Genomic DNA, 19,316 nt, shown 5'->3' on the forward strand with positions numbered 1-19,316 from the left:
TGAAGAGCCAGGTAAGGAAAGAATTGGGAGCAGAGTTGAGAACATGTTTGCATGGGGCAAACTCACAGTGCCCCTCACTGCAAGAAGGCCTGGAAGAAGGCCGAATATAGGTCGGAAAATATTGTACTCTAAAAGCTAGAACCCTGAGACTTCTTGCGAGACACATCATGATTGATGCCCTGATGCGTGGGACCTGCTCCGCCACAGACCTGGAAAATACAGGTCATCAAACAGCGACACCATGTGGCTGCAAGATGCAACGACGATAGTGGGCTGATAGTCCAGGCCTTCCCTTTAAGTGTGAGCGAAGTTATATGTTCTGCTAGGAATTTTTGGATCGCTTAACCCTCTATGAGTTTTTGAGAATGATGGGCAGGGACCCTATTTGTAGGTCCTGAATTTATTAAGCTTAGAAATAAATATTGAGGTGATTTCTTTTTGTGGGGAAAAAAAACAGTGATTGTATTTGTACAAGGTAGAGCTGTTTTTATAGTTTTTATTTTATTTTTATTTTTATTTTTTATTACTATTTTTTTATTATAGTTTTTATCTATATTTTCAAGATGCATGAAAATTAGGCTTGAAGACACCCAAATAGAAAAACCTTTCTATTTTATTACCTCGTTTGAAAACTTGTCTATGGTTTCCCAACACCCCCTGGATAAAGTCCCAGCTGCTTAGCACATACCTAAGGCCTTCCTAGTCTGCCTTTCTAGGGATGCAACATATTACTCAGTTTCATCAGGATGCCCACAGCAAAAACCTTTAAATTTGTAACGGTTTTGGGAGTTAGGTGTTAGGGAAGGGCAGATATGAGCTCTACCAAAGGGGCCCAGGTTTAATGACACAAAATAATAATAATGTTTACTGAGCACTTGTAATGTAGGCATTATAAAAGTGTGCTTTGAAATTACTTAATTTGCACATGACGTTTTCTCTAAATATCTTTCCTCTCTATATCGCTGGGGAATTCCTACCATTCAGAATCATTCAAGTATTCCTCTAGGTTTACTTCCTCTAGTTCTTAAGCTTGGCTGCACCTTGGAATCACCTGGGAGAGGTAGGGGACGGAGGGGAGGAGAGATATTATTAACAAACTGTTGACACCTGAGTCCTACCCTGGCGCTTCTGATTTCAGTAGTCGGGGTACTGAGCACCAAGTTTTCACAACTCCCGTGGTGATTCTACTACGCAGCCAGGGACGAGACTTAACGGGTCTAGGAAAACGAAAGTGATCCAGTTAGGTAATTCTTCTCTTTCCCTCCTGCGCCCCGTGCAAACTTCTCTGATTATGCCTATCACACTGTATCTTAATTTCAGAGCATATACTCATCTCCCTAATTAGACTTTGAGCGTCTCCAGCCAGCCACCTCTGAATTTCTGGAGCCTCCTATGGAGCCTGGAACGTCGTGGAGATTTGAAAATGCTGAGCGGAAGGGTAAAATGTCACCAACAAACAAAAGGCTGGGGTCCTGCAGATGCCGGGTGCTGCGTGCTCAGCCGGGTCTGGAACCTAGAGAACAGGCTGACTAAGCCTGGTAGCAAGGGCTCACAGTCGCGGCTTGAGTGTGTGCCTGGAAGGCAGTGTACGGTGGCCACATTGCCCGCGCCTCACTTGCACCAATGGTCTCACATACTTGAAGTTTGATTCCCCTTTATTTTCCTGGAGTTGGTATATATATATATATATATTTTTTTTTATCTAGGTTCCACACCCAGTGTGGGGATTGAACTTAAAACCCTCAAGAGTTGCATTCTCTACTGATGAAGCCAGCCAGGTGCCCCAGTTTGGTATACTTTCTTAAGTGAAAGAAGGCACTGAGCCCTTTTTATAAGGAATACTTGGATTATAAGGAATACTTGGAAGTTGCTCACATTCATTTGTGTACAATAACCAATAAACCTGTTGTGTCATTGAAAAAAAAAAAAAAAAAAAAACTTGCTGCGGACTTCCAGGCAAAGGAGTTCCCAGGCGGCTGCGGACAGCAACCAGAAGACGCGGGCCTGTAGCACGTGCAAACGGCAGCGCGCAGGCGCAGACCTAAGCGCCGCGCCGCGCGCTCCCGTCTACGCGCGTGTAAGCCCCGCCCCCAGGAGCGGAGCCAACCGGGCGCGGAGCCGCTCTAGGCCCCGCCCCCGCCCCGCCCCCCGGCGGCGGGAGTTCGCCGCTCCCGCGTTCGGAGGCGGGCCCTGTCGCCGCGCTCCATCTGGATTGGCCAGACTCCCACGGCTCGTAACGGTCGCGGAGGCGGGGCCAGGAGGGGCTGAGAGGGGCCGGGCCGGGCGCGCTGCTGAGGGGAGGCCGCGGCTGAGGAAGGTGAGTGGGGCTGTCCTGGGCAGCGGCCTCGCCTGGTCCCGGGGACGGGCAGACCGACCCTTATCCGGGCGCCCGGCGAGGAGGCCAGTTAAGACAATCTCAGGGTAAGGGTCGCGGTGTCCCTGGCAAACCTGGTTCGAGTCCTGGCTCGCTCCCCGGGCCTTCACGTCTCGGCGCCCCCGTTTCTTCCTTGGTGGCCTGCCGCTGGTAATTCTCGCCTTACGCGGTGGTCGAGAAGGTTAAAGTGTAAAGGCTCAGAATGATCCCCGGCGGCTGTGTCCTAGGCGATTCCTCCGTCTGCAGAGCGTCAAGGTGTTTGAGACGGTTGCTTGGCCGGAGAAGACTCGGGTGAAAAAGGGGGATGGATACGCGAGCGAGCAGACGAGTAGCCTTTTTCAACGGTTCATTAGGCTCATTCCAGGTTCGGAGGACCGCTGACTTGCTGCGGAGTCCAAATGGATTCTTTTTTTTTTTTTTTTAAGATTTTATTTATTCATGAGAGACACACACACAGGCAGGCAGAGGGAGAAGCAGGCTCCAGGCAGGAAGCCCGATGCGGGACTCGATCCCGGGTCTCCGGGATCACACCCTGAGCCAAAGGCAGCCGCTCAACCGCTGAGCCGCCCAGGCGTCCCTCTAAATCGATTCTGTGAAGAAAATCGGTGAGGTGGAAATGTCACAAGGCTGAGATCGGGAACCTAGAGACCTCACAGAAAGGGTTTCTCCCACCACTTATTTTCTCACCATGATGATAGTAAACACTGTGCAGGTGTCACCCCTATTGATTCCAGTCCTCTGCGTGAGTCTGTTTTTGCTTTCTGTATTGTCAAGTAGACCCCGGCCTCCCCACAGCCACAGCTTGAGGAACAGGTGGGCTGACTGGGAGGTGGGAAGCGGGGGGTGGGGTTTGTCCAACAGCTTCTGCCTCAAAGGGGGAGAGGCCTGTTCTGGTCCTTTGTGTACCCTCCCCTGGGGCAGAAGGATCTGGTGGAAATGACATCCAATCCTAACTCCCATTTCCTTATTTGCTGTAGGTTCACTTTCCCTTAAGAAAATCGAGCAGCATGCTGGCATGTCTTTGGGGTAGAACTTTTGTTATTTATTTATTAGAGAGCAGAGACTTTGAAAGCATTGCATGTTCCATTTATTGCAGTAATGTGAGATATATGCTTTTCAGATAGCTAATTACAGATTTTGATGTAACTCGATGGAGAAAAAAATCTGTTATAGGCCATGTTTTTTTTTTTTTTTTTTTTTAAAGATTTTTATTTATTCATTCATGAGAAACACAGAGATGTGTGAGAGAGAGGCAGAGACACAGGCAGAGGGAGAAGCAGGCTCCATGCAGGGAGCCCGATGTGGGACTTGATCCCGGGATTCCAGGATTACGCCCTGGGCCAAAGGCAGGGGCCAAACCGCTGAGCCACCCAGGGATCCCCTAGGCCATGGTTTATTATTTCCAGCGTTGCCCCCCAAAAGTGGTGAAAAATAATTACATTTTATCAGATGGTGCTTGTTCCTGGGGCTTCAGACCTATGAAGGGTAAGTTACCCTCAGAGGACTCTTGGAAACCTGGACAGTGCCAGGTTTGCTTCTCTGCATCTGGCTTTTGATACCATGTACAAACGAACTTTTATCCTGCAACCCCTATTCTCATAATCTCGCTTTAGGTGTGTTATGGCACTGATTAAACCGATAAAGCTTCTGTTTTGGCCTTGGGAAGCATTTGGTCTCTACCTGTGACTCAAGTTCCCCCGTCCGTGTCCTGTCACAGTTTATAGTTGGGGGAAAGGCTGGTGCACACTATCAGCACATTAATTTCACAGCATGGACCTCTGAAAAGGAAGACTTGGTCGTAGGTGGAGTTGAGATAGTTTTTCTTCCTTCCTTTGCAGGCTGAGAGTGCTTCATTTTAGTACCCTTGCAAACAAGCATATCCTACCTTTGTAGCCAGAAGTCAGGATTGATGATAGGTGATGATAGATTTGGACTCCCAGCTAAATACCTTAACAAAGCAGGGAGAGGAAAGACGAGAAGGGAAAAGACACATGGCAATGAGCCTTGGAAGTCCATCAGCGGTTATTCCAGTTGTTTCCTACTTCAGTTTAATGGTTATTGGTACCATAGATGCCTGCTCTGGGAATAACACAAGACCATTCTTAGTAGGAGGTTGAACATTTTAAAATTTTCTTTCTCTTTTTGAAATCTAGATGAAGATCCAGTTTCGGACGTGAGACTCACTGGGTGATCATTTCATTGAGATCAACCTGAATGACCAGGTGAAAAGTGCAAGAGGAATGTGCTATGACTGAGGTATGTCTAATGTGACCTATAACTCTCTGGATGTTGGGAGACCATGGAAAAGACTTATTATTTACTGAATACTGTAATAGATATATGGTATATGTATTTCCTTCTGATCTGATAATCCTATCAGGTAGATATTTTAAACTCCGGTAAAGAAACTGAAGCCTAGAGAAATTAAATAACTATATTGACTTACATAGCTGGCACCAACTGTAATCGCCAACTCTCTCCTGCTATGAGCCAGGCACTGTTCTATTTTCTTTCTATATTAACTCCTAATCTCCGTAACAACCCTATGAGCTAAGTACTTCTACTATCCTCATGATAATGAGGTCAAGGCACAGATCATTAGTACTTTTCTGGCTGTGTAGCAGAATCCACAATTTGAATCCAGAAGTGTGGGTACAGAGCTATACCAGCTTTCTTTTGGTATTTTCATTACTTTTGTTTTTATTGTCATTTAATAAAATTTTAATTGTAAAATGAATTTTTATTATGAAGTCAAACAGAAAAGAACACATGTAGCAAATGTGTAGCTTAATAAACTGTTAAAATGGTACCACTCAGGGTGTAGAACCATGCTCACCCTGCCAGAGCCCCTCCATTGCTCCATCTGAGTCACAATTACTTCTGTACTCCCGTTAGTAGCCATTCTTCTGACTTCTATAGTAATTGCTTCCTTGTGTTTAAGAGGGTTTTTTTTCATAAATGTATATTTCTAGATACTATAGTGTAGCCTTGCCAATTAAAAATTTTTTGGACCTTTTAAAAGAGTTTATTTTAGTGAGTGTGGAGAAGGGCAGAGGGGAGGAAAGAGAAAGAATCTCAGGCAGACTCCCAGCTGAGCATGGAGCCCCATGCGACAACCCTGTGATCATGTGACCTGAGCCAAAACCAAGAGTCAGATGCTTAACCACCTGAGCCACTCAGGTGCCCCTTAAAAACTCTTTTTAATATCTGCAGGTTTTTGGGGTGCCTGGATGGTGCAATCAGTTGAGTGTACTGGTTCTTGAGAACATAGGAGATGATATTCTCAAGAATTGATATTCTCAAACAACTCCTTCGTTTTATCTCATATTTACATACACAGCAGTATCAGAATTATTGATATCATCACTAATATGATTACTGAAAACATTAAACCTTTTGTTTTTTGCTTATGTTCTTATTCTTTTTTAAAAAATGTATGATATCTACATTGTCAGAACACGCAGTTATTACATATTCTGCTCTTCCTCTTTTAGTCTTTATTTATTCTTAGTTCTACAAGTATATTTAATGCTCATCACCAGCGTTTATGTTGATCTTTGAGAGAGAGAAGGGACTTGGGGCTTCATCCTAGGACCTTGGAATCATGACTTGAGCCGAAGACAGATGTTTAACAGACGGAGCCACCCAGGTGCTCCTGTGTTGATGTTAAAGGCATCATTTTGGTTACCTGATGCTCCTTTATTAGATTCTTTAGGAAGAAATGTTCCCTGAGTTTATGTGGATAAAAGTTTGTGCTCTTTATACATGAAAGTCAGTTTTGCTGTTATAAAATCTTTGACTCACACTTCTTTTCCTTGAATATCTTAAATATATTTCTCTTATTCTTTTGGTATAAAGCATCGATATCAAAGAGAGATGATAATCTAATTTTTCTTCCCCTGATAAGTTGTTCTTTTTTCTAGATGACCAAGTATTTTTTCTTTGAAGTCTAGTAATTTTATTAGGATGGGTTAGTGTTCTCAAGTATGTGATACACTCTTTCCATATGTAATTTCAAATATACATATATTTTCCTTTCAGGAAAGCTTTATTTTTTTAAATTGCTTTATTGAGATATATGTGATATACAGTAAGCTTCACATATTTAAGGTGTGCTACTTGATAAGTTTTGACATATATATACACTTGTGAAACCATCACACAATCAAGATTGTGCATATATCCCTCACCCCAAAAATTCTTCTGTTCCCCTTTGTGGTCCATCTTTCCAGCCTCTCATTCCCCTAGCCACTACTGATTTACTTTTTGTGACTGTGGATTAGATTAGTTTTTGTTTTCTAGAATTTTATGTAAATGAAGTCATACAGTATGTAAATCTTCATCTGGCTTCTTTTACTTAGCATAAGTGTTTTCAGGTTCATCAGTGTCGTTGCATATATCAATAGTTTATTCCTTTTTTTAGAAGTTTATTCCTTTTTATTACTGAGAAGTATTCCATTGTGTGCCTATACCAGTTTGTGTGTCTGTTTAGCTTTTGATGGACATTTGAGTTGTTTCCAGTTCCTGGCGATTTTACAAATCTCTTAAGAATTTTTATGTACAAGTCTGTGTGGTCTTATGCTTTCATTTTTCTTAAGTAAATATCTAGGAATGGAATAGCTGGGTCTTAGTATATTTAACCTTTTAAAAAGCTACCAAAGTGTTTTCCAAAGTGATTGTCCTATTTTACATGGCCATCAGCTGTGTATTAAAGTTCCAGTTTCTTCATAGCCTTGTAAACACTTAGTATAGTCAGTCTTAGCCTGACTTAGCATTTAAATAGATGTATTGTGGTATTTTTTTTTTTTTAATTCCAGAGTAGTTAACATACAGTGTTATCTTAGTTTCAGGTGTACAATATAGTGATTCAGCAGTTCCACGTATTACTCAGTGCTTATCAAGATAAGTGAACTTTTAATCCCCTTCACCTATTTCATTTATCCCCATACCCACCTCCCCACTCCCCGCTCTGGGAACCATCTGTTTGTTCCCAGAGTCCATTTTTTTTGGCTTGTCTTTCTTTCCTTTCTTTTTTTTTCCTTTGCGTTATTTTGTTTCTTAAATTCTACATGAGTAAAAACATATGGTATTTGTATTTCTCTGAATGACTTATTTCACTTAGCATTATACCTACTAGGTTCATCCATATTGTCTTATGGCCAAATAATACTCCATTGTGTATAATTGCATCTTCTTTTTCCATTCATCTTTCATGAATACTTGGGCTTCTTTTATAGTTTGGCTATTGTAAATAATACTACTGTAAATATAAGGGTGCATATATCTCTTTGAATTAATGTTTTCACATTTTTTTGGATAAATACCCAGTAGCATGATTATTGGATCATAAGGTAGTTCTATTTTTAATTTTTTGAGGGACCTCCATGCTGTCTTACACGATGGCTGTACCAGTTTGTATTCCACCAGCCATGCACAAGGGTTCTGTTTTCTCCACATCGTCCATATTTGTTTGAGTTTTTTACTTTAGCCATTCTGGGAGTTTTGAGTTAATATCGCATTGTGGTTTTGGTTTGCATTTCCCTGATAATGAATGATATTGAGCATGTTTTCATGTGCCTGTTGGCCATCTGTATGTCATCTTTGGAGAAATGTCTGTTCATGTCCTCTGCCCATTTTTAATTGGATTATTATTTTTTTTCAGTATCGAGTTGTATAAATTCTTCATGTGTTTTGGATACTAACCCTTTATCAGATATGTCATTTGCAAATATCTTCTCCCATTTAGTAGGTTGCCTTTTCGTTTGGTTGGTTGTTTCCTTTGTTGTACAAAAGCTTTTTATTTTGATATTGTCCCAATAGTATAGTTTTGCTTTTATTTCCCTTGCCTCAGGAGACATGTCTAGAAAGATAGCACTACCATCAATGTCAGAGAAACTACTGCCTGTGCTCTCTTCTACAATTTTTTTTTAAAGATTGTATTTATTTATTCATGAGAGACGGGGCGAGGGGGTGGTACAGAGGTACAGACATAGGCAGAGGGAGAAGCAGGCTTCATGCAGGGAGCCTGACGTGGGACTTGATCCCAGGTCTCCAGGACCACACCCTGGGCTGAAGGCGGCTCTAAACCGCTGAGCCACCTGGGCTGCCCCTCTTCTAGGATTTTTATGGCTTCAGATCTCACATTTAGGACCTTAATTCATTTTTTTAAATTGTGTGTATGTATGTATGTATTTATTTATTTGACAGAGTATACAGGCAGAGGGAGTGGCAGAGGGAGAAGCAGACTCCCTGCTCAGCAGGGAGCCTGATTCAGGGCTCGATCCCAGGGCCCTGGGATCATGACCTGAGCTGAAGGCAGATGCTTAACAACTGAGCCATTCAGGTGCCCCAGTCCTTAATTCATTTTGAGTTTATTTTTTGTGTGTGGTGTAAGAAAATGGTCTAGTTTCATTATTTTACATGTAGCTGTCCAGTTTCTCCACCATTTAAAAAACTGTCTTTCCCATTGCATATTCTTGCCTCCTTTGTCGAAGATTAATTAACCATATAACTGTGGGTTTATTTATTTTTTTCTTGTTAAGATTTTATTTTTAAGTAATCTCTACACCCAATGTTGGGCTTGAACTCACAACTGTGAGATCAAGAGTCACATGCTCTTCCAACTGAGCCAGCCAGGTACCCCTATTTCTGGATTTCCTATTCTGTTTTGCTGATCTATGTGTCTTATCTATTTTTGCCATTACCATACTGTTTTGTTTACTACAGTTTTGTAATATAACTTGAAGTATGGAATTGTGATACTTTCAGTTTTGTTTTTTCTTTTTGAAGATTGCTTTAGCTATTTCAGGTCTTTTGTGGTTCCTTACAAATTTTAAGGTTGTTCTAGTTTTTTGAAAAATGCTGTTTATTTTTTGTTAGAGATTGCATTAAATGTGTAGATTGCTTTAGGTAGCATAGACATTACAACAATATTTGGTCTTCTGTGAGCATTGAATGTCTTTCCATTTCTTTGTTATATTAATTTCTTTAATCGCATTTTACAGTTTTCAGAGTACAGGTCTTTCACCTCCTGGTTGTTTATTTCTAGATATTTTGTTATTTTTGGTTCAATTGTAAGTGGGGTTGTTTTCTTTTTAGAGATGTATTTATTTATTTGCAAAAGAGAGAGAGCGCAGGTGCACACACACAGTGTGGGGAGAGGGAGAGAGAGAATCTTAGATAGACTCCCAGCTGAGTAGAGCCAGAGACAGGGCTCCATCTCACAACCGTGAGATCCCTGAGATCATGACTTGAGCTGAAATCAAGAGTTGAATCCTTTACTGACTGAGCCACCCAGGCACACTGGGATTATTTATTTCTCTTTCTGCTGCTTCATTATTCATGTATAGAAATACAACAGATTTCTGTATCCTGCGACTACTAAATTCATTTATCAGTTCTAGTAGTTTGTTGGCAGATCTTTAGGGTTTTCCATAGATATGTCATCTGCAAATAGTAAAAGTTTTACTTCTTCCTTAGCATTTTGGATGCTTTTAATTTCTTTTTGTTGTCTGAATGCTGTGGCTAGGACTTCCAGTACTATGGTGGATGAAAATGGTGAGAGTGGACATCCTGGTCTTGTTCTGATCTCAGAGGAAAAGCTCTCAGTTTTTCCCCATTGAATATAATATTAGCTATGGATTTTTCATATATGGCCTTTATTATGTTGAAGTATTTTCCCTCTAAACCTAGTTAGTTGATGGTTTTTTAAACCATGAATGGATGTTGTACTTTGTGTCAAATGCTTTTAAGCCATTAATTGAAAAGATCATATGGTTTTTATCCCTTGATGTGATGTTATTAATTGATTTGTGAATATAAAACTACCCTTGCATCTTGGGAATGAATCTCACTTGATTTTGGTGAATCATTTTTTTTTTTTAATATTTTATTTTATTATTTATTCATGGGAGACACACACACACACACACAGAGAGAAAGAGAGAGAAAGAGAGAGAGAGAGAGGCAGAGACACAGGCAGAGGGAGAAGCAGGCTCCATGCAGGGAGCCTGACGTGGGACTCGATACCGGGTCTCCAGGATCACGCCCTGGACCGAAGGCAGTGCTAAACTGCTGAGCCACTGGGGCTGCCCAGTGAATGATTTTTAAAATGTATTGTTGGGTTCCAATTGCCAGTATATTGTTGAGGACTTTTGCATCTGTGTCATTCTGTGTTCATTGGAGATATCAGCCTGTAGCTCTCTTTTTTTTAGCTCTCTTTTTTTGTAGTGTCTTTATCTGGTTTTGATATCAAGGTAATGTTGGCCTTATAGAATTAATTTGGAAGTTTCTGTTCCTCTTCTATTGTTTGGAAAAGTTTGAGAAGAATAGGTATTAACTCTTCTTTAAATGTTTGGTAGAATTCTCCTATGAAGCTATCTGGTTCTGGACTTCAGTTTGTAGGGCATTTGTTTTTTGAGATTTTTTTTTCTAGCTCCTTTAGGTGTAAGGTTAGGTTGTTTGAGATTTTTCTTCTTGAGATAGACCTGCATTGCTATAAACTTCTCTCTAAGAAGAAATGCTTTTGATGCATCCCAAAGATTTTGGAACAGTATGTTTTCATTTTTCATTTGTTTCTATGTAGTTTTTATTTCTTTGATTTCTTGGGTGACTCATTCATTGTTTAGTAGCATGTTATTTAACCTTCATTATTTGTGTTCTTTCCAGATTTTTTCTTATAGTTGATTTGTAGTTTTATATAATATTGTGGTCAGAGAGGATGCATAATATGACTTGAATATTTTTGAATTTGTTGAGACTTGTTTTGTGGCTTAAAGCTAATATGTGATATGTTCTGCATCATGTTCCATGTGCATTTGAAAAGAATGTGTAATCTGAAAAAAAAAAAGAAAAGAAAAGAATGTGTAATCTGTTTGTGGATGGCATGTTCTGAATATATCTGTTAGATCCATCTGGTCCAGTGTGTCATTCAGAGGCAGTGTTTCTTTGTGATTTTCAGTTTGGATTATCTGTCCATTGATTTAAGTGGGGTTTTAAAGTCCCCTACTATTATTACAACCAATTACTTCCTTTATGTTTGTTTTTAACTGTTTTCTGTATTTGGGTGCTTCTATGTTAGATGCGTAAATATTTACAATTGTTACATCGTCTTACTGTACTGTCCCCTTTATTATTATATAGTTCTTTGTCCTTTATTACAGTTTTTGTTTTATTTATTTATTTATTTATTTTTTAAAATTTTATTTATTTATGATAGTCACACAGAGAGAGAGAGGCAGAGACACAGGCAGAGGGAGAAGCAGGCTCCATGCACCGGGAGCCCGACATGGGATTCGATCCTGGGTCTCCAGGATCGCGCCCTGGGCCAAAGGCAGGCGCCAAACCGCTGCGCCACCCAGGGATCCCCAGTTTTTGTTTTAAACTCTATTTAGTCCATTAGAAATATTGCTACCCCAGTTTTCTTTGACATCCATTTGAACGATAAATGTTCCTCATGTCCTCACTTTTTTTTTTTTTTTTAAGATTTTTAAATTTATTCATTCATGAGAGACACAGAAAGAGAGGCAGAAATATAGGCAGAGGGAGAAGGAAGCTCCTCACTGGGAGCCTGATGTGGGTGGGACTCTATCCCCAGACTGGGATCATGCCCTGAGCCAAAGACAGATGCTCAACCACTGAGCTACTCAGGTGTTCCCCCATGTCCTCACTTTTGATCTGCAAGTGTCTTTACATCTGAAATGAATCTGTTGTAGGCAGCATACAGATGGATCTTGTTTTTTTTTTTTTTTAATCCACTCTGTCACCCTATGATTTGATTTGAGCATTTAGTCATTTGCATTCAGAATGTTTATAGGTATATATTTATTGCCATTTTGTTACTTTTTTGTGGTTGCTTTGATCTTGTTCTCTTTCACAATTTGACTTTCTTTAGTGATATGCTTGGCTTTCTTTCTCTTTATCCTTTGCATATTTATTACTGGTTTCTTTTTTTTTAAATTTTATTTATTTATTCATAGAGACAGAGAGAGAGAGAGAGAGGCAGAGACACAGGCAGAGGGAGAAGCAGGCTCCATGCAGGGAGCCCAACATGGGACACGATCCTGGGTCTCCAGGATCACGCCCCGGGCTGAAGGCAGCACTAAGCCGCTGAGCCACCCGGGCTGCCCTGAACCCATTCTTTACTCTTCTTCTCTCCACATTTTAGGTATGTGGTATTATATTTTACATCCTTCTATTTTATGAATCCCTTGATTGGTTTTTGCAGAAACACGTAGTTTTACTGCTTTTATATTTTTTGCTTTTTGTATTCTCATTTATGGTCTTTCCTTGCCAAACAGTCCCATTTAATATTCCTTATAAGGCTGGCTTAGTGGTTATGAATTCCTTTAGTTTTATTATTTGAGAAAATCTTTATTTCTCCTTCTCTTGTGAATGATAGCCTTGCTGCATAGAGTATTCTTGGCTGTAGATTTTTCCCTTCTAGCACTTTGAATATATCATGCCACTCCCTTTTGGGCTTTACAGCTTCTGCTCAAAAACTTGCTAATAGCCTTATGGTATTTCCCTTATATGTAAGTGTCTTCTTTTGCTATTTTAATTTTTTTTTTCTTTATCACTACTTTTTCCCATTTTAATTACTATGTGTCTTGGTGTGGACACCTTGTGTTGAATATTTGGGAGAATCTCTGTGCTTCCTGGATCTAGATATCTGTTTCTTCCTCAGATAGGGAAGTTTTCAGCTATTATTTTTTCAAATAAATTTCTACCTCTTTTTCTCTCTCTTCTTTTGGGATTCCTATAATGCAAATGTTATGCTTAATGGAGTCACTGAGTTCCCTGAGTGTATTCTCAATTTGCATATTTTATTTTCCTCTGTTTGCTCAGCTTGGTTACTTTCCATTACTCTATCTTCCAGGTCATTAGTTTGTTCCTCTGCTTTCTCTAGCCTGCTATTTATTCCACCTAGTAGTGTATTTCTCATTTCATTTATTATGTTCCTCATCCCTGATTGTATTTTTTTTTTTTTTTGTCTTTTGTTAAGGTCCTCACTAATGTTCTCCATTCTTTTCTCAAAGCCACTGAGCATCTTCATTACTTTGAATTCTCTGTCAGGCATATTATTTATATCCATTTTCCTTAGGTCTTTTGCTGGAGGTTGGTCCTGTTCTTTCATTTGGGACATATTTTCTGTTTCCTCATTTTGCCAGTGTCTGTTTCTGTGTTTCTGTGTTTGGAGTCGGCTATGTCTCTTGCTTTTGATGATAATAGTCTTTCAGGCCCTGTAATGCCCCACAGTGCAGTGTCTCCTATTCCCTAGGACCTGGTACTTCAGAGATTGTCTCCTGTGTGTGTTGCATGTGCTCTGTTCTTGAGTCCTGGGGCTTTTTCTTTGAGTCCAGTTGTCTGCAGACGTACTCTTTACCTGTTGTGGGAAGTATTTGGTCCCCAGCTGAGCAGTGTGTGTTTTAACAAAGTGTGTTGTATAGTCTGTTCCTGAAATGAGTCCTGCCACCGCTGCATCCACAGCTGAGGTCCTATAAAACCTGTGGATTTGGAAATGTGTTGGTGACGTTTGTACTGGTGGTTTTGTGAGGAGACCTGCAGGACTGGGACTGAGGCAAGCATGACTGAGAAGGGTAGGTCCACTGAAGTGTGATATGGAGAGATGGGGCTGATATAAGCAAGTTAGGTAGGGAGTATTGGCACCTGTGATTTTTTTTTTTTTAAGATTTTATTTATTCATTCATGAGAGACACAGAGAAAAAGAGACAGAGACACAGGCGGAGGGAGAAGCAGGCTCCATGCAGGGAGCCCGACATGGGACTCGATCCTGGGACTCCAGGATCATGCCTTGGGCTGCAGGTGGCACTAAACCGGTGAGCCACCTGGGCTGCCCATCTGTGATGTTTTTGCTGAAAAATTAGCTGATAGCCTTATGGGGTTTCCCTTGTATATAACTGTTTCTTTTTGGTGTTCTTAAAATTCTCTCTTTATCATTACTTTTTGCCATTTGACCTCTGATGTGTTTGATGGTGGACCTCCTTGGGTTCACTTCATTAGGGACTTTCTGTCCTTCCTGGATGTGGATGTCTGTTTCCTTCCCCATATTGGGGAGGTTTTCAGCTATTATTTTTTCAGGTACATTTTCTGCCCTCTACTCTCCTTCTTCCCCTTCTGGGAACCCTATTATGTAAATGTTGTTATTCTTGTTATGTTGCAGAGTTCCCTTCCCCTATTCTCATTTTTTATTATTTTTTCTTTTTGCTATACAGTTTGGTTGCTTTGTTTTATTCTGTCTTCCAGATTGTTAATCTGTTCTGTCTTTTAATCTCTACTGATTACCTCTAGTGTCTTTTTTATTTCTATTACTGAATTGTTCAGCTCTTACTGATTACATTATTTACATATGTATATATTTTATAAAATATTTATATATTTTGTATTTACTGTCTCTCTCTTGACATTCTCACTGAGTTCATTCACTCTTTTCTCAAGTCTAGTAATTATGACTATTACCTTTGAAGTCTTTATCAGGCATATTGCATATCTCTTTCATTTATCTTTTTTACTGTGATTTTGTCTTGTTCTTTACTTGGGACATATTTCTCTGTTTCTTCATTTTGTCTCTATTTGTTTCTAAGTATTAGGTAGGCCAGCTGTGTCTCCTGGTCTTGAAAGTAGTGGCCTTGTGTGGAAGAGATCCTGTGGTGCCATATGGTGCATTCCCCTCTGGTTGCCAAAACCAGGGACTCCCAAGGGTGTCCCCTTCTGTTGTGGCTGAGTTGCAATTATTGTGGGTACACTAGTGGATGGCACTGGCTTCCAGCCTGACTGGCTGCAATGATTTGATTTACCTGATGGGGGTGTACTGGGCATAGTTTGCTCCCTGCAACGTTGAGAGACCCACCTGTTGCCTGTGTGTTCACTGGTAGGTGAGGTTAGCGTTCATTCTAGGTAGCTGTCTACAGCTAGTGTCTGCTCTATCTGCAGGCACAGTGAAGGGCAGGACTTGCTCTCTGCACAGCCAACTAAAAGGCTCAGCTGCAGGAACTGTGGGCATGCTGGTGGGGGGTTATCTCTTCCCTTTCCAAAGGCAGGAGTCATTTTGAAGTGGCACAGTGCTGGCAGAGTTGCCTTCCAGGTGTGGCAGAGCAGAAGCTATTTTGCCAAGGTGGGCAGGCTAGATGGAGTGGTCTGTAGGAGGATGTAGGGGCATGGGATACAGTGATAGTAAGGTAGACGGAGAGTGTCGGAACTGGCTCCTAGAAGCATCTTGCTATCTAGGTTGTAGGAGGCAAGGAAAAATGGCACTCGCCATTGTTTTTGTTGCCAGAGAAATCTTTGGCCACTTAGTACATATTCTCAGATTAGTCAGTAAGCTCCTTCATGAATACCCCCAGGTGCTTTTCAAGGTGCTGCTTCTGCATTGTGTCTCTTGAGTTATTTAGTATGTTGACTCTTTAAGGGCAGGGACTCAGTTTCTTGTCATCTTCTGGCTCTCCTTGAGTTAAGTCTTCCAATTTTCAAAGTTCTTGGAGTTAAGCCCGCATGGTTTTCAAAGCCAGATGTTTATTTTATTTTTTATTTATTTATTTTTTTAGAGATGTTATGTATTTATTTGAGGGAGAGAGAGAGAGGGAACGAGCATGAGTAGGGTGGGGAGGGAGGGGTCAGAGGCTGAGGGAGAGGGACAAGCAGACTGTGTGCTGGGCACAGAGTCAGATGTGGGGCTCAGTCCCAGGACCCTGGAATTATGACCCAAGCTGAAGGCAGATACTTAACTGACTGAGCCACCTGGGCACCCCTCAAAGCCAGATGTTAAGCAGATTCATCTTCCCTGTGTGGGTTCCCAGTTCCAGGGGCTACCCAGTGTGGGGTCTGGTCCTCTTGCTTCTTGATATTTGTGATATCCGTCCTGTTTGTGGTTAGTTGAACCAGGGAGTTGGTTCCCAATTGCCTTCTACCTTTTCTTTGTGACTTTCTCTATCTGACTAGCTGTGGATGTCTGTCTGTTCTGCCAGTCTAGGTCATTTTAAGAGTTAGTTGCATAGCTGTAGTTGTTGCCTCAATGTGTCTGTAGGACAAGGTGAACTCAGGATCCTCCTACTTTGCCATTTTCCCTCATACTTCCCAGGAATAGGTCTGTAGGCTCACTCTTTATTGGTGCATTTAAAACATAAGAGAGAGAATTTAAAGTTTGGGAGGGGAAAAAAAAAAGTGGCTCAAATGGCTAGTTATCAAAATCAACCAAAATCTCTAAAACAAAGGAGCCTCAGTTGGGGGAAGTGGCTTGGCTCTTTATTTAGTCTTGTTTATTAGAGAGAGCCATCTTTGAAATGAGTGCCTCTTTGAAATGGGTCCCTTCACAATCAAAGCTTAAGTCAGGCACTTACATTACAAAAAAAAGAAAAATAGAATTTACATTATAACCATGTTAACCATTTTTTGAGTGTACCTTTAGTTCAGTGATATTACATACATTCATAATATGCTACCAGCACCCCCCTCCCCCCATCTATCTACAGAACTTTTTTTTTAAGGATATATTTATTTATTTTAAGCAGTCTACACCTATTGGTGAGGCTCAAACTCACAACCTCAAGATCAAGGGTTGCATGCTCTTCCCACTGAGCCAGCCCAGCACCCCAGAACTCTTCTCATCTTGTGAAACTGAAACTCTTTATCCTTTAGATATTAAGTCTTCTGTCCCCCAAGGCCCTGCCATTCTACTTTCAGTCGCTATGATTTTGATTACTCTTAAGTATTGTCCATAGAATCATATAGCATTTGTCTCTTTTGTGACTAATGTCCTCATGGTTCACTCATGTTGTAGCATATATTAAAATTTCCTTCCTATTTAAAGCTGAATAATATCCCATTGTATGGATATGTCATATTTTGCTTATCCATTCATCATTTGGTGAACACTTGGGTTTCTTACACATTTTTGCTACTGTGAATAATGCTGTTATGACAGTGGAAGTATTTAAGTCCTGAGATTGAGCCCTGTGTTGGTCTCCATGTTCAGCAGGGATTCTGCTTCAGAATTCTCTCCCTTAGCCTCTCCCCTACTTGCTCGCACTCTCTCTCTGAAATAAATAGATCTTAAAAAATCTTTTGACGATATATGTGGGGAATTATTTCTGGCCTCTCTATTCTACTCCATTGGTTTATATGTCTGTCTTTATGCCAGTACCACACTTTAGACTTCTGTAGCTATACAGTGAGTTTTGAAATCAGGATTATAAGCCCTCCAGGTTTATTATTATTTTTTTAAAGATTTTATTTATTTATTCATGAGAGAGACAGAGAGAAAAGTGGAGACACAGGCAAAGAGAGGAGAAGCAGGCTCCATGCAGAGAGCCCGATGTGGGACTCTATCCCAGGACTCCAGGATCATGCCCTGAGCCAAAGGCAGATGCTCAACCACTGAGCCACCTTGGCATCCCGGTTTGTTCTTTTTTAAGACTGCCTTGGCTGTTTGTGGTCTCTTGAGACTCCCTGTGTATGTTTACTGATTTTTATTTCTGCAAAAAATGTCATTGGAATTTTGCTAGGGATTACATTGGTTGTATAGACTGTTATGGGCAGTATTGACATCTTGGTATAAAGTCTTCTAATCCATGAGCATAGAATGTTTTTCCATTTATTTGTCTTTAATTTCTTTGGTCAGTATTTTGTAGTTTTCGTTGTACAAGTTTTTGACCTCCTTGGTTGGGTTTTTTATTTCTTTTAATGCTATTGTAAGTGGAATTGTGTTTTTAATTCCCTTTTGAGTTGTTTATTGTTAGTGTGTAGAAGTGCAGCTGATTGTGTGTTGACCTTACATGCCAGTACTTTGTTGAATTCATTTATTCTAACAGGTTTTTGTTTTTTTGATGGACTCTTTAGGGTATTCTGCATATAAGATTATATCATCTGCAAACAGGAGTCATTTTACTTCTTCCTTTTCAATTTGGATACCTTTTTCTACATTTCTCTTTCTAGATTTATTGCTTTGGCTAGACCTCCCAGTACTATATGTAAAGGAAGTGATGAATGTGGTCATCCTAGCTTTGTTTCTGGTCTTAGAGGAAAAACTTTTAATCTTTCACCGTTAAGTGTGATGTTCACTGTATGTTTTCATATGTGGCTTTTATTGTGTTGAGGTAGATTTTTTCTTTTTTTTATAAAGATTTTATTCTATTTTTAAAGAGCATGCATGTGTGAATAGGGGGAGGGGCAGAGGGAGAGAGAGAAGGGAGAGAACCTCACTCAGATTACCCACTGAGCATGGAGCCTGACATGGTGCTCAGTCTCACAACCCTGAGATCATGATCTGAGCGAAAACCAAGAGTTGGATGCTTAACCAAGCCACCCAGATGCCCCAAGGTAGATTTTTTTTTCTTTTCCTAGTTTGTTGAGTGGTTTTTTGTTTTTTGTTTTTTTTGTTTGTTTGTTTGTTTTAATCATGAAAGGGTGTTTAATTTGGTCAGATGTTTTTTCTGTATCAAATGAGATAATCATGATTTTTTTTATCCCTCATTGCATTAATGTAGTCCATTACATTGATTGCTTTTCATATGTCAAACTATTCTTATATTCCAGGAATAACTCCCATTTGGTTGTGGTGTATAATCTTCTTAATATGCTGCTGAATTTGGTTTACTAGTATTTTGTTGAGGGTGTTTGCATCAGTGTTCCTAAGGAATGTTGGTCTTTAGTTTTCTTGTATTGTCTTTGTCTAGCTTTGGTATTAGAGTAATGCTGGGCTTAAAAAATGAATTAAGAAGTATTCCTTTCTCTTCAAATTTGGGAAAAGTTAGAGAATAATTGGTGTTATTTAAGTGTTTTTTTTTTTTGCATTTATATTCTATGCAGAATTTACTCCCGGGCCATAAGTTTTTGTTTCTTCAGTTTCTTCTGGGATATCTTTTTCTTCTGTGCAACCTCCTCTTCTGGTTTAGGAACAATCTGCTCTTTTTCAGTAAGAATCATCTCA

At 40.3% G+C, this 19,316-nt stretch overlaps 1 protein-coding gene across 13 annotated transcripts in view; it reads left to right on the forward strand.

Annotated features, from left to right (window-relative positions):
* Positions 1-2,164: 2,164 nt before the first annotated feature.
* The window catches only part of CEP70 (centrosomal protein 70), a 119,515-nt gene continuing 102,363 nt past the window's right edge, over positions 2,165-19,316 (forward strand). For 11 of the 13 annotated variants that reach the window (XR_013361140.1, XR_013361139.1, XR_013361138.1 and 8 more), the window contains exons 1-2: positions 2,165-2,317; positions 4,528-4,630. The gene's annotated coding sequence lies outside the window, so the exon portion shown is untranslated. Of the gene's footprint in view, positions 2,318-2,379; positions 2,422-4,527; positions 4,631-19,316 lie in introns of those variants that run through there. The other 2 variants (XM_077864976.1, XM_077864979.1) reach the window with 2 other exon arrangements.

The sequence above is a fragment of the Canis aureus genome, chromosome 22 (genome assembly GCF_053574225.1).
Source record: "Canis aureus isolate CA01 chromosome 22, VMU_Caureus_v.1.0, whole genome shotgun sequence".
Classification (NCBI taxonomy): Eukaryota; Metazoa; Chordata; class Mammalia; order Carnivora; family Canidae; genus Canis; species Canis aureus.